Source organism: Panulirus ornatus, chromosome 24 (assembly GCF_036320965.1).
Source record: "Panulirus ornatus isolate Po-2019 chromosome 24, ASM3632096v1, whole genome shotgun sequence".
Lineage (NCBI taxonomy): Eukaryota > Metazoa > Arthropoda > Malacostraca > Decapoda > Palinuridae > Panulirus > Panulirus ornatus.
The window spans coordinates 36015-50439 of NC_092247.1; the positions used below are offsets into that span (position 1 = coordinate 36015).

The following is a 14425-nucleotide window of genomic DNA, read 5'->3' on the forward strand; positions in this document are numbered from 1 at the left end:
CTGTGCGTGTTATAATCCATGCAGGTTAGTTTAATGCTTTGTGTGTTATAGTACATGCAGGTTAGTTTAATGCTTTGTGTGTTATAGTACATGCAGGTTAGTGCACTGCTGTGTGTGTTATAGTACATTCAGGTTAGTGTACTGCTGTGTGTTATAGTACATGCAGATTAGTGTACTGCTGTGTGTTATACTACATGCAGGTTAGTGTACTGCTGTGTGTGTTATAGTACATGCAGGTTAGTGTACTGCTGTGTGTTATAGTACATGCAGGTTAGTGTACTGCTGTGTGTGTTATAGTACATGCAGGTTAGTGTACTGCTGTGTGTGTTATAGTACATGCAGGTTAGTGTACTGATGTGTGTGTTATAGTACATGCAGGTTAGTGTACTGATGTGTGTTATAGTACATGCAGGTTAGTGTACTAATGTGTGTTATAGTACATGCAGGTTAGTGTACTGCTGTGTGTGTTATAGTACATGCAGGTTAGTGTACTGCTGTGTGTACTAAGTTAGGTCAACATACCCGACAGTGTTGGGAAGACTTGTACTGTCAAACACCGACTCCTGAAACACACGAAGAAAACGGGTTACGTACGACGTGACTCCTGTGTCATACATCTTCAATATCGAGTGATGAATATTATACATATTTCAGAGTTATGCATCAAGTGGCATGATATTGTAACCAAATGTTCCTTAGGTATATATATATATATATATATATATATATATATATATATATATATATATATATATATATATATATATATATATATATATATATATATATATATATATATATATATATATATATATATATATATATATATATATATATATATATATACATATATATATATATACATATATATATATATACATATATATATTGAGAGAGAGAGAGAGAGAGAGAGAGAGAGAGAGAGAGAGAGAGAGAGAGAGAGAGAGAGAGAGAGAGAGAGAGAGAGAGAGAGAGAGAGAACAAATGACTTGTTCAGTACTCACCCTCAAATTCGCTTTCCTGAACTTCTCTATATCGAACCCCTCGATCACCACCTGTTAAGGAGGTAGAGAGAGAGAAACTCCATGAATTATTGATTACCATCAAGCAATAAACATGACTGAGCTAACTTACGTACCTTCCACTATACCTCCAGAACCAGAATGTCATATTGATCACACTTACCAATGGTCTGGTAAGCTAGTACTGTAATCTGCTGTACAGATTACAGTCAACGGTGCTTGGTACAGTGAGCGATACAACAGGTAGTTACTGGCTGTCTAGTGAGATCTTTATCAGCCATTTAACATTAACATACATTTAACATTAACATACATTTAACGTTAACATACATTTAACATTAACATACATTTATCATTAACATCTTGGGAGAAAAACTAGTTAATTTTTATGTTAGCTGAGGCGATACGTGGAACTGAATGCCACAATCAAGACTATGTCATTAATTGCCTATATGTATCTAAATAGTATTATCATCTCGATCGCTGTTTCCTGCGTTAGTGACGTAGCGACAGGAAACATACGAAGAATGACCCATCCACTCAAATACACACATACAAATACATGCACATACACGTACATATACATACACATACTTGTTGCAAGAGGTCGCAGTGGTGTACGTGATGAACCACGAGGAAAATAAAACACGTAAGTCCCCATCTCAACTTTCGTATAATGATCACATCATCAGGGGAGATACAGGAATGAGATAGAAGACTCAGTTAATATACAAGGGAGAGACGTAGCTAAGACGCTTGTTTACCATTGGCGTCTTAGGTACGTCTCTTCCCTGTGTATCAAGTGACGGTTCTGCCTCTTCTATCTCATTCTTGTGTTAGTAGTTTTGATGCACGAGACCGGGTTATAGTGATGGGTGATTTGAATGCAAAGGTGAGTAATGTGGAAGTTGAGGGAATAATTGGTGCACATGGGCGTTCAGTGAGTTAAATGGTAATGGTGAAGAGCTTGTAGATTTATGTGCTGAAAAAGGACTGGTGATTGGGAATACCTGGTTTAAAAAGCGAGATATACATAAGTATATGTATGTAAGTAGGAGAGATGGCCAGAGAGCGTTATTGGATTACGTGTTAATTGCTAAGAGCGCAAAAGAGAGACTTTTGGATGTTAATGAGCTGAGAGGTGCAACTGGAGGGATGTCTGATCATTATCTTCTAGAGGCTAGGGTGAAGATTTGTATTGGTTTTCAGAAAAGAAGAGTGAATGTTGGGGTGAAGAGGGTGGTGAGAGTAAGTGAGCTTGGTAAGGAGACTTGTGTGAGGAAGTACCAGGAGAGACTGAGTACAGAATGGAAAAAGGTGAGAACAAAGGACGCAAGGGGAGTGGGGGAGAAAGGGAAAGTATTTGGGAAAGCAGTGATGGCTTGCGCAAAAGATGCGTGTGGCATGAGAAGCGTGGGAGGTGGGCAGATTAGGAAGGGTAATGAGTGGTGGGATGAAGAAGTAAGATTATTAGTGAAAGAGAAGAGAGAGGCATTTGGACGATTTTTGCAGGGAAATAATGCAAATGACTGGGAGATTTATAAAAGAAAGAGGCAAGAGGTCAAGAGAAAGGTACAAGAGGCGAAAAAGAGGGCAAACGAGAGTTGGGGTGAGAAAGTATCATTAAATTTTAGGGAGAATAAAAAGATGTTCTGGAAGGAGGTAAATTAAGTGCGTAAGATAAGGGAGCAAATGGGAACTTCAGTGAAGGGGGCTAATGGGGAGGTGATAACAAGTAGTGGTGATGTGAGAAGGAGATGGAGTGAGTATTTTGAAGGTTTGTTGAATGTGTTTGATGATAGAGTGGCAGATATAGGGTGTTTTGGTCGAGGTGGTGTGCAAAGTGAGAGGGTTAGGGAAAATGATTTGGTAAACAGAGAAGAGGTAGTAAAAGCTTCGCGGAAGATGAAAGCCGGCAAGGCAGCAGGTTTGGATGGTACTGCAGTGGAATTTATCAAAAAAAGGGGTGACTGTAATGCTGACTGGTTGGTAAGGTTATTTAATGTATGTATGATTCATGGTGTGGTGCCTGAGAACTGGCGGAATGCTTGCATGGTGCCATTGTACAAAGGCAAAGGGGATAAGAATGAGTGCTCAAATTACAAATGGTTAAGTTTGTTGAGTATTCCTGGGAAATCATATGGGAGGGTATTGATTGAGAGGGTGAAAGCATGTACAGAGCATCAGATTGGGGAAGAGCAGCGTAGATTTAGAAGTGGTAGAGGATGTGTGGACCAGGTGCTTGCTTTGAGAAATGTATGTCAGAAATACTTAGAAAAGCAAATGGATTTGTACATATCATTTATGGATCTGGAGAAGGCATATGATAGAGTTGATAGAGATGACTTGTGGAAGGTATTAAGAATACTTGGTGTGGGAGGTAAGTTGTTAGAAGCAGTGAAAAGTTTTTATCGAGGATATAAGGCATGTGTACGTGTAGGAAGAGAGGAAAGTGAATAATTCTCAGTGAATGTTGGTGGATGTGATGAGTGGATGTGATGGAAATGAGATGTTTGAGGACAATATGTGGTGTGAAGTGGTTTGATCGAGTAAGTAATAATAGGGTTAGAGAGATCTGTGGTAATAGAAAGAGTGTGGTTGAGAGAGTAGAAAAGGGTGTTTTGAAATGGTTTGGTCACATGAAGAGAATGAGTGAGGAAAGATTGACCTAGAGGATATATGTATCAGAGGTGGAGGGAACGAGAAGTGGGAGACCAAATTGGAGGTTGAAAGATGGAGTGAAAAAAATTTTGATTGATCGGGGACTGAATATGCAGGAGTGTGAAAGGCGTGCAAGGAACAGAGTGAATTGGAACGATGTGGTATACCGGGGTCGACGTGCCGTCAGTGGATTGAACTCTAGGGCATGTGAAGCGTCTGGGGTAAACCAAGGAAGTATTGTGGGGCCTGGATGTGGGAAGGGAACTGTGGTTTCGGTGCATTATACATGACAGCTAAAGACGGAGTGTGAGCGAATGTGGCCTTTGCTGCCTTTTCTTAGCGCTACCTCGCACACATGCGGGGGAAGGGTGTTGACATTTATTGTGTGGCGGGATGGCGACAGGAATGAATAAGGGCAGACAGTATGAATTACGTACATATGTATATATGTATATGTCTGTGTGTATATATATGTATACGTTGAGATGTATAGGTATGTATATGTGCTGTGTGTGGACGTGTATATATATACATGTGTATGTGGGTGGGTTGGGCCATTCTTTCGCCTGTTTTCTTGCGCCACATCGCTGACGCGGGAGATAGCGACAAAGTGTAATAAATAATGAATATATATATATATATATATATATATATATATATATATATATATATATATATATATGTATATATATTTTTTTTTTTTTTTTTTATACTTTGTCGCTGTCTCCCGCGTTTGCGAGGTAGCGCAAGGAAACAGACGAAAGAAATGGCCCAACCCCCCCCATACACATGTACATACACACGTCCACACACGCAATATACATACCTACACAGCTTTCCATGGTTTACCCCAGACGCTTCACATGCCTTGATTCAATCCACTGACAGCACGTCAACCCCTGTATACCACATCGCTCCAATTCACTCTATTCCTTGCCCTCCTTTCACCCTCCTGCATGTTCAGGCCCCGATCACACAAAATCCTTTTCACTCCATCTTTCCACCTCCAATTTGGTCTCCCTCTTCTCCTCGTTCCCTCCACCTCCGACACATATATCCTCTTGGTCAATCTTTCCTCACTCATTCTCTCCATGTGCCCAAACCACTTCAAAACACCCTCTTCTGCTCTCTCAACCACGCTCTTTTTATTTCCACACATCCCTCTTACCCTTACGTTACTTACTCGATCAAACCACCTCACACCACACATTGTCCTCAAACATCTCATTTCCAGCACATCCATCCTCCTGCGCACAACTCTATCCATAGCCCACGCCTCGCAACCATACAACATTGTTGGAACCACTATTCCTTCAAACATACCCATTTTTGCTTTCCGGGATAATGTTCTCGACTTCCACACATTTTTCAAGGCTCCCAAAATTTTCGCCCCCTCCCCCACCCTATGATCCACTTCCGCTTCCATGGTTCCATCCGCTGACAGATCCACTCCCAGATATCTAAAACACTTCACTTCCTCCAGCCTCTCACCATTCAAACTCACCTCCCAATTGACTTGACCCTCAACCCTACTGTACCGAATAACCTTGCTCTTATTGACATTTACTCTTAACTTTCTTCTTCCACACACTTTACCAAACTCCGTCACCAGCTTCTGCAGTTTCTCACATGAATCAGCCACCAGCGCTGTATCATCAGCGAACAACAACTGACTCACTTCCCAAGCTCTCTCATCCCCAACAGACTTCATACTTGCCCCTCTTTCCAAAACTCTTGCATTTACCTCCCTAACAACCCCATCCATAAACAAATTAAACAACCATGGAGACATCACACACCCCTGCCGCAAACCTACATTCACTGAGAACCAATCACTTTCCTCTCTTCCTACACGTACACATGCCTTACATCCTCGATAAAAACTTTTCACTGCTTCTAACAACTTGCCTCCCACACCATATATTCTTAATACCTTCCACAGAGCATCTCTATCAACTCTATCATATGCCTTCTCCAGATCCATAAATGCTACATACAAATCCATTTGCTTTTCTAAGTATTTCTCACATACATTCTTCAAAGCAAACACCTGATCCACACATCCTCTACCACTTCTGAAACCACACTGCTCTTCCCCAATCTGATGCTCTGTACATGCCTTCACCCTCTCAATCAATACCCTCCCATATAATTTACCAGGAATACTCAACAAACTTATACCTCTGTAATTTGAGCACTCACTCTTATCCCCTTTGCCTTTGTACAATGGCACTATGCAAGCATTCCGCCAATCCTCAGGCACCTCACCATGAGTCATACATACATTAAATAACCTTACCAACCAGTCAACAATACAGTCACCCCCTTTTTTAATAAATTCCACTGCAATACCATCCAAACCTGCTGCCTTGCCGGCTTTCATCTTCCGCAATATATATATATATATATATTTTTTTTTTTTCTTTGCTTTGTCCCTGTCTCCCGCGTTTGCGAGGTAGCGCAAGGAAACAGACGAAAGAAATGGCCCAACCCACCCCCATACACATGTACATACATACGTCCACACACGCAAATATACATACCTACACAGCTTTCCATGGTTTACCCCAGACGCTTCACATGCCCCGATTCAATCCACTGACAGCACGTCAACCCCGATATACCACATCGCTCCAATTCACTCTATTCCTTGCCCTCCTTTCACCCTCCTGCATGTTCAGGCCCCGATCACACAAAATCTTTTTCACTCCATCTTTCCACCTCCAATTTGGTCTCCCTCTTCTCCTCGTTCCCTTCACCTCCGACACATATATCCTCTTGGTCAATCTTTCCTCACTCATTCTCTCCATGTGCCCAAACCATTTCAAAACACCCTCTTCTGCTCTCTCAACCACGCTCTTTTTATTTCCACACATCTCTCTTACCCTTACGTTACTTACTCGATCAAACCACCTCACACCACACATTGTCCTCAAACATCTCATTTCCAGCACATCCATCCTCCTGCGCACAACTCCATCCATAGCCCACGCCTCGCAACCATACAACATTGTTGGAACCACTATTCCTTCAAACATACCCATTTTTGCTTTCCGAGATAATGTTCTCGACTTCCACACATTCTTCAAGGCTCCCAGAATTTTCGCCCCCTCCCCCACCCTATGATCCACTTCCGCTTCCATGGTTCCATCCGCTGCCAGATCCACTCCCAGATATCTAAAACACTTCACTTCCTCCAGTTTTTCTCCATTCAAACTCACCTCCCAATTGACTTGACCCTCAACCCTACTGTACCTAATAACCTTGCTCTTATTCACATTTACTCTTAACTTTCTTCTTCCACACACCTTACCAAACTCAGTCACCAGCTTCTGCAGTTTCTCACATGAATCAGCCACCAGCGCTGTATCATCAGCGAACAACAACTGACTCACTTCCCAAGCTCTCTCATCCCCAACAGACTTCATACTTGCCCCTCTTTCCAAAACTCTTGCATTCATCTCCCTAACAACCCCATCCATAAACAAATTAAACAACCATGGAGACATCACACACCCCTGCCGCAAACCTACATTCACTGAGAACCAATCACTTTCCTCTCTTCCTACATATATAGGGGATAGGAGAGAAAGAATACTTCCCACGCATTCCTCACGTGTCGTAAAGGGGACTAAAGGGGACGGGAGCGGGGGGCCAGAAACCCTCCGCTCCTTGTATTTTAACTTTCTAAAAGGGGAAACAGAAGAAGGAGTCACGCGAGGAGTGCTCATCCTCCTCGAAGGCTCAGATTGGGGAGTCTAAATGTTTGTGGATGCAAACAAGATGAGAAAAAAGGAGAGATAAGTAGTATGTTTGAGGAAAGGAACCTGGATGTTTTGGCTCTGAGTGAAACGAAGCTCAAGGGTAAAGGTGAAGAGTGGTTTGGGAATGTCTTGGGAGTAAAGTCAGGGGTTAGTGAGAGGACAAGAGCAAGGGAAGGAGTAGCACTACTCCTGAATCAGGAGTAGTGGGAGTATGTGATAGAGTGCAAGAAAGTAAATTCTAGATTGATATGGGTAAAACTGAAAGTGGATGGAGAGAGATGGGTGATTATTGGTGTATATGCACCTGGGCATGAAAAGAGAGATCATGAGAGGCAAGTGTTTTGGAGCAGCTGAATGAGTGTGTTAGTGGTTTTGATGCACAAGACCGGGTTATAGTGATGGGTGATTTGAATGCAAAGGTGAGTAATGTGGCAGTTGAGGGAATAATTGGTATACATGGAGTGTTCACTGTTGTAAATGGAAATGGTGAAGAGCTTGTAGATTTATGTGCTGAAAAAGGACTGGTGATTGGGAATACCTGGTTTGAAAAGCGAGATATACATAAGTATACGTATGTAAGTAGGAGAGATTACGTGATAATTGGATTACGTGTTAATTGATACACGCACGAAAGAGAGACTTTTGGATGTTAATGTGCTGAGAGGTGCAACTGGAGGGATGTCTGATCATTATCTTGTGGAGGCGAAGGTGAAGATTTGTGGGGGTTTTCAGAAAAGAAGAGAGAATGTTGGGGTGAAGAGAGTGGTGAGAGTAGGTGAGCTTGGGAAGGAGACTTGTGTGAGGAAGTACCAGCAGAGACTGAGTACAGAATGGAAAAAGGTGAGAACAAAGGAGGTAAGGGGAGTGGGGGAGGAATGGGATGTATTTAGGGAAGCAGTGATGGCTTGCGCAAAAGATGCTTGTGGCATGAGAAGCGTGGGAGGTGGGTTGATTAGAAAAGGTAGTGAGTGGTGGGATGAAGAAGTAAGATTATTAGTGAAAGAGAAGAGAGAGGCATTTGGACGATTTTTGCAGGGAAAAAATGCAAATGAGTGGGAGAGGTATAAAAGAAAGAGGCAGGAGGTCAAAAGAAAGGTGCAAGAGGTGAAAAAGAGGGCAAATGACAGTTGGGGTGAGAGAGTATCATTAAATTTCAGGGAGAATAAAAAGATGTTTTGGAAGGAGGTAAATAAAGCGCGTAAGACAAGTGAGTAAATGGGAACTTCAGTGAAGGGGGCAAATGGGGAGGTGATAACATATAGCGGTGATGTGAGAAGGAGATGGAGTGAATATTTTGAAGGTTTGTTGAATGTGTTTGATGATAGAGTGGCAGATATAGGGTGTTTTGGTCGAAGTGGTGTGCAAAGTGATAGGGTTAGGGAAAATGATTTGGTAAATAGAGAAGAGGTAGTAAAAGCTTTACGGAAGATGAAAGCCGGCAAGGCAGCAGGTTTGGATGGTATTGCAGTGGAATTTATAAAAAAAGGGGGTGACTGTATTGTTGACTGGTTGGTAAGGTTATTTAATGTATGTATGATTCATGGTGAGGTGCCTGAGGATTGGCGGAATGCTTGCATAGCGCTCTTGTACAAAGGCGAAATGGATAAGAGTGAGTGCTCAAATTACAGAGGTATAAGTTTGTTGAGTATTCCTGGTAAATTATATGGGAGGGTATTGATTGAGAGGGTGAAGGCATGTACAGAGCATCAGATTGGGGAAGAGCAGTGTGGTTTCAGAAGTGGTAGAGGATGTGTGGATCAGGTGTTTGCTTTGAAGAATGTATGTGAGAAATACTTAGAAAAACAAATGGATTTGTATGTAGCATTTATGGATCTGGAGAAGGCCTATGATAGAATTGATAGAGATACTCTGTGGAAGGTTTTAAGAATATATGGTGTGGGAGGCAAGTTGTTAGAAGCAGTGAAAAGTTTTTATCGAGGATGTAAGGCATGTGTACGTGTAGGAAGAGAGGAAAGTGATTGGTTCTCAGTGAATGTAGGTTTGCGGCAGGGGTGTGTGATGTCTCCATGGTTGTTTAATTTGTTTATGGATGGGGTTGTTAGGGAGGTGAATGCAAGAGTTTTGGAAAGAGGGGCAAGTATGAAGTCTGTTGTAGATGAGAGAGCTTGGAAAGTGAGTCAGTTTTTGTTCGCTGATGATACAGCGCTGGTGACTGATTCATGTAAGAAACTGCAGAAGCTGGTGACTGAGTTTGGTAAAGTGTGTGAAAGAAGAAAGTTAAGAACAAATGTGAATAAGAGCAAGGTTATTAGGTACAGTAGGGTTGAGGGTCAAGTCAATTGGGAGGTAAGTTTGAATGGAGAAAAACTGGAGGAAGTAAAGTGTTTTAGATATCTGGGAGTGGATCTGGCAGCGGATGGAACCATGGAAGCGAAAGTGAATCATAGGGTGGGGTAGGGGGCGAAAATTCTAGGAGCCTTGAAGAATGTTTGGAAGTCGAGAACATTATCTCGGAAAGCAAAATTGGGTATGTTTGAAGTAATAGTGGTTCCAACAATGTTGTATGGTTGCGAGGTGTGGGCTATGGATAGAGTTGTGCGCAGGAGGGTGGATGTGCTGGAAATGAAATGTTTGAGGACAATATGTGGTGTGAGGTGGTTTGATCGAGTAAGTAGTGTAAGGGAAAGAGAGATGTGTGGAAATAAGAAGAGTTTGGTTGAGAGAGCAGAAGAGGGTGTTTTGAAATGGTTTTGTCACATGGAGAGAATGAGTGAGGAAAGATTGAGAAAGAGGATATATGTGTCAGAGGTGGAGGGAACGAGGAGAAGTGGGAGACCAAATTTTAGATGGGAAGATGGAGTGAAAAAAAATTTGATTGATCGGGGCCTGAACATGCAGGAGGGTGAAAGGCGTGCAAGGAATAGAGTGAATTGGAGCAATCTGGTATACCGGGGTCGACGTGCTGTCAATGGATTGAACCAGGGTATGTGATGCGTCTGGGGTAAACCATGGAAAGTTGTGTGGGGCCTGGATGTGGAAAGGGAGCTGTGGTTTCGGTACATCATTACATGACAGCTAGACACTGAGTGCGAACGAATGGGGCCTTTAGTGTCTTTTCCTAGCGCTACCTCGCACACATGACGGGGGAGGGGGTTGTTATTTCATGTGAGGCGAGGTGGCGATAGGAACAAATAAAGGCAGACAGTATGAATTATGTACATGTGTATATATGTATATGTCTGTGTGTGTATATATATGTGTACATTGAGATGTATAGGTATGTATATTTGCGTGTCTGGACGTGTATGTATATACATGCGTATATGGGCGGGTTGGGTCATTCTATCGTCTGTTTCCTTGCGCTACCTCGCTAACGCGGGAGACAGCGACAAAGCAAAATAAATAAATGAATAAATATATAAATATATTATTATTATTATTATTATTATTATATATATATATATATAAATATATATATATATATATATATATATATATATATATATATATATATATATATATATATATATATATATATATATATATATATATATAATATATACATATATATATATATGTATATATATATATATATATATATATATATATATATATATATATATATATATATATATATATATATATATATATATATATATATATATATATATATATTTATATACATTATATATGTATAATCTTTTCTTTCTTTTAAACTACTCGCCATTTCCCGCGCTAGCGAGGTAGCGTTAAGAACAGAGGACTGGGCCTTTGTGGGATATCCTCACCTGGCCCCCCTCTGTTCCTCCTTTTGGAAAATTAAAAAAAGAAACGAGAGGGGAGGATTTCCAGACCCCCGCTCCCTCCCCTTTTAGTCGCCTTCTACGACACACAGTGAATACGTGGGAAGTATTCTTAATCCCCTATCCCCAGGGATATATATATATATATATATATATATATATATATATATATATATATATATATATATATATATATATATATATATATATATATATATATATATATATATATTTTTTTTTTTTTTTTTTTTTCTTTCTTTCGTACTATTCGCCATTTCCCGCGTTAGCGAGGTAGCGATAAGAACAGAGGACTGGGACTTTGAGGGAGTATCCTCACCTGGCCCCCTTCTCTGTTCCTTCTTTTGGAAAACTGAAAAAAACGAGAGGGGAGGATTTCCAGCCACCCGCTCCCTCCCCTTTTAGTCGCCTTCTACGACACGCAGGGAATACGTGGGAAGTATTCTTTCTCCCCTATCCCCAGGGATAATATATATATATATATATATATATATATATATATATATATATATATATATATATATATATATATATATATATGTATATATATATATATATATATATATATATATATAAATATATATTTTTTTTTTTTTTTTTTTTTATACTTTGTCGCTGTCTCCCGCGTTTGCGAGGTAGCGCGAGGAAACAGACGAAAGAAATGGCCCAACCCCCATACACACGTACATACACACGTCCACACACGCAAATATACATACCTACACAGCTTTCCATGGTTTACCCCAGACGCTTCACATGCCTTGATTCAATCCACTGACAGCACGTCAACCCCTGTATACCACATCGCTCCAATTCACTCTATTCCTTGCCCTCCTTTCACCCTCCTGCATGTTCAGGCCCCGATCACACAAAATCTTTTTCACTCCATCTTTCCACCTCCAATTTGGTCTCCCTCTTCTCCTCGTTCCCTCCACCTCCGACACATATATCCTCTTGGTCAATCTTTCCTCACTCATTCTCTCCATGTGCCCAAACCATTTCAAAACACCCTCTTCTGCTCTCTCAACCACGCTCTTTTTATTTCCACACATCTCTCTTACCCTTACGTTACTTACTCGATCAAACCACCTCACACCACACATTGTCCTCAAACATCTCATTTCCAGCACATCCATCCTCCTGCGCACAACTCTATCCATAGCCCACGCCTCGCAACCATACAACATTGTTGGAACCACTATTCCTTCAAACATACCCATTTTTGCTTTCCGAGATAATGTTCTCGACTTCCACACATTTTTCAAGGCTCCCAAAATTTTCGCCCCCTCCCCCACCCTATGATCCACTTCCGCTTCCATGGTTCCATCCGCTGACAGATCCACTCCCAGATATCTAAAACACTTCACTTCCTCCAGTTTTTCTCCATTCAAACTCACCTCCCAATTGACTTGACCCTCAACCCTACTGTACCTAATAACCTTGCTCTTATTCACATTTACTCTTAACTTTCTTCTTCCACACACTTTACCAAACTCAGTCACCAGCTTCTGCAGTTTCTCACATGAATCAGCCACCAGCGCTGTATCATCAGCGAACAACAACTGACTCACTTCCCAAGCTCTCTCATCCCCAACAGACTTCATACTTGCCCCTCTTTCCAGGACTCTTGCATTTACCTCCCTAACAACCCCATCCATAAACAAATTAAACAACCATGGAGACATCACACACCCCTGCCGCAAACCTACATTCACTGAGAACCAATCACTTTCCTCTCTTCCTACACGTACACATGCCTTACATCCTCGATAAAAACTTTTCACTGCTTCTAACAACTTGCCTCCCACACCATATATTCTTAATACCTTCCACAGAGCATCTCTATCAACTCTATCATATGCCTTCTCCAGATCCATAAATGCTACATACAAATCCATTTGCTTTTCTAAGTATTTCTCACATACATTCTTCAAAGCAAACACCTGATCCACACATCCTCTACCACTTCTGAAACCGCACTGCTCTTCCCCAATCTGATGCTCTGTACATGCCTTCACCCTCTCAATCAATACCCTCCCATATAATTTACCAAGAATACTCAACAAACTTATACCTCTGTAATTTGAGCACTCACTCTTATCCCCTTTGCCTTTGTACAATGGCACTGTGCAAGCATTCCGCCAATCCTCAGGCACCTCACCATGAGTCATACATACATTAAATAACCTTACCAACCAGTCAACAATACAGTCACCCCCTTTTTTAATAAATTCCACTGCAATACCATCCAAACCTGCTGCCTTGCCGGCTTTCATCCTCCGCAAAGCTCCCACTACCTCTTCTCTGTTTACCAAATCATTTTCCCTAACCCTCTCACTTTGCACACCACCTCGACCAAAACACCCTATATCTGCCACTCTGTCATCAGACACATTCAACAAACCTTCAAAATACTCATTCCATCTCCTTCTCACATCACCACTACTTGTTATCACCTCCCCATTTACGCCCTTCACTGAAGTTCCCATTTGCTCCCTTGTCTTACGCACCCTATTTACCTCCTTCCAGAACATCTTTTTATTCTCCCTAAAATTTAATGATACTCTCTCACCCCAACTCTCATTTGCCCTTTTTTTCACCTCTTGCACCTTTCTCTTGACCTCCTGTCTCTTTCTTTTATACTTCTCCCACTCAATTGCATTTTTTCCCTGCAAAAATCGTCCAAATGCCTCTCTCTTCTCTTTCACTAATACTCTTACTTCTTCATCCCACCACTCACTACCCTTTCTAAACAGCCCACCTCCCACTCTTCTCATGCCACAAGCATCTTTTGCGCAATCCATCACTGATTCCCTAAATACATCCCATTCCTCCCCCACTCCCCTTACTTCCATTGTTCTCACCTTTTTCCATTCTGTACACAGTCTCCCCTGGTACTTCCCCACACAGGTCTCCTTCCCAAGCTCACTTACTCTCACCACCTTCTTCACCCCAACATTCACTCCTCTTTTCTGAAAACCCATACTAATCTTCACCTTAGCCTCCACAAGATAATGATCAGACATCCCTCCAGTTGCACCTCTCAGCACATTAACATCCAAAAGTCTCTCTTTCGCACGCCTGTCAATTAACACGTAATCCAATAACGCTCTCTGGCCATCTCTCCTACTTACATAAGTATACTTATGTATATCTCGCTTTTTAAACCAGGTATTCCCAATCATCAGTCCTTTTT

General features: G+C 41.4%; 1 pseudogene; it reads right to left on the reverse strand.

Moving 5' to 3' along the window:
* Window positions 1–476: 476 nt before the first annotated feature.
* Window positions 477–14425, reverse strand: part of LOC139756964 (uncharacterized) — a 139556-nt pseudogene continuing 125607 nt past the window's right edge.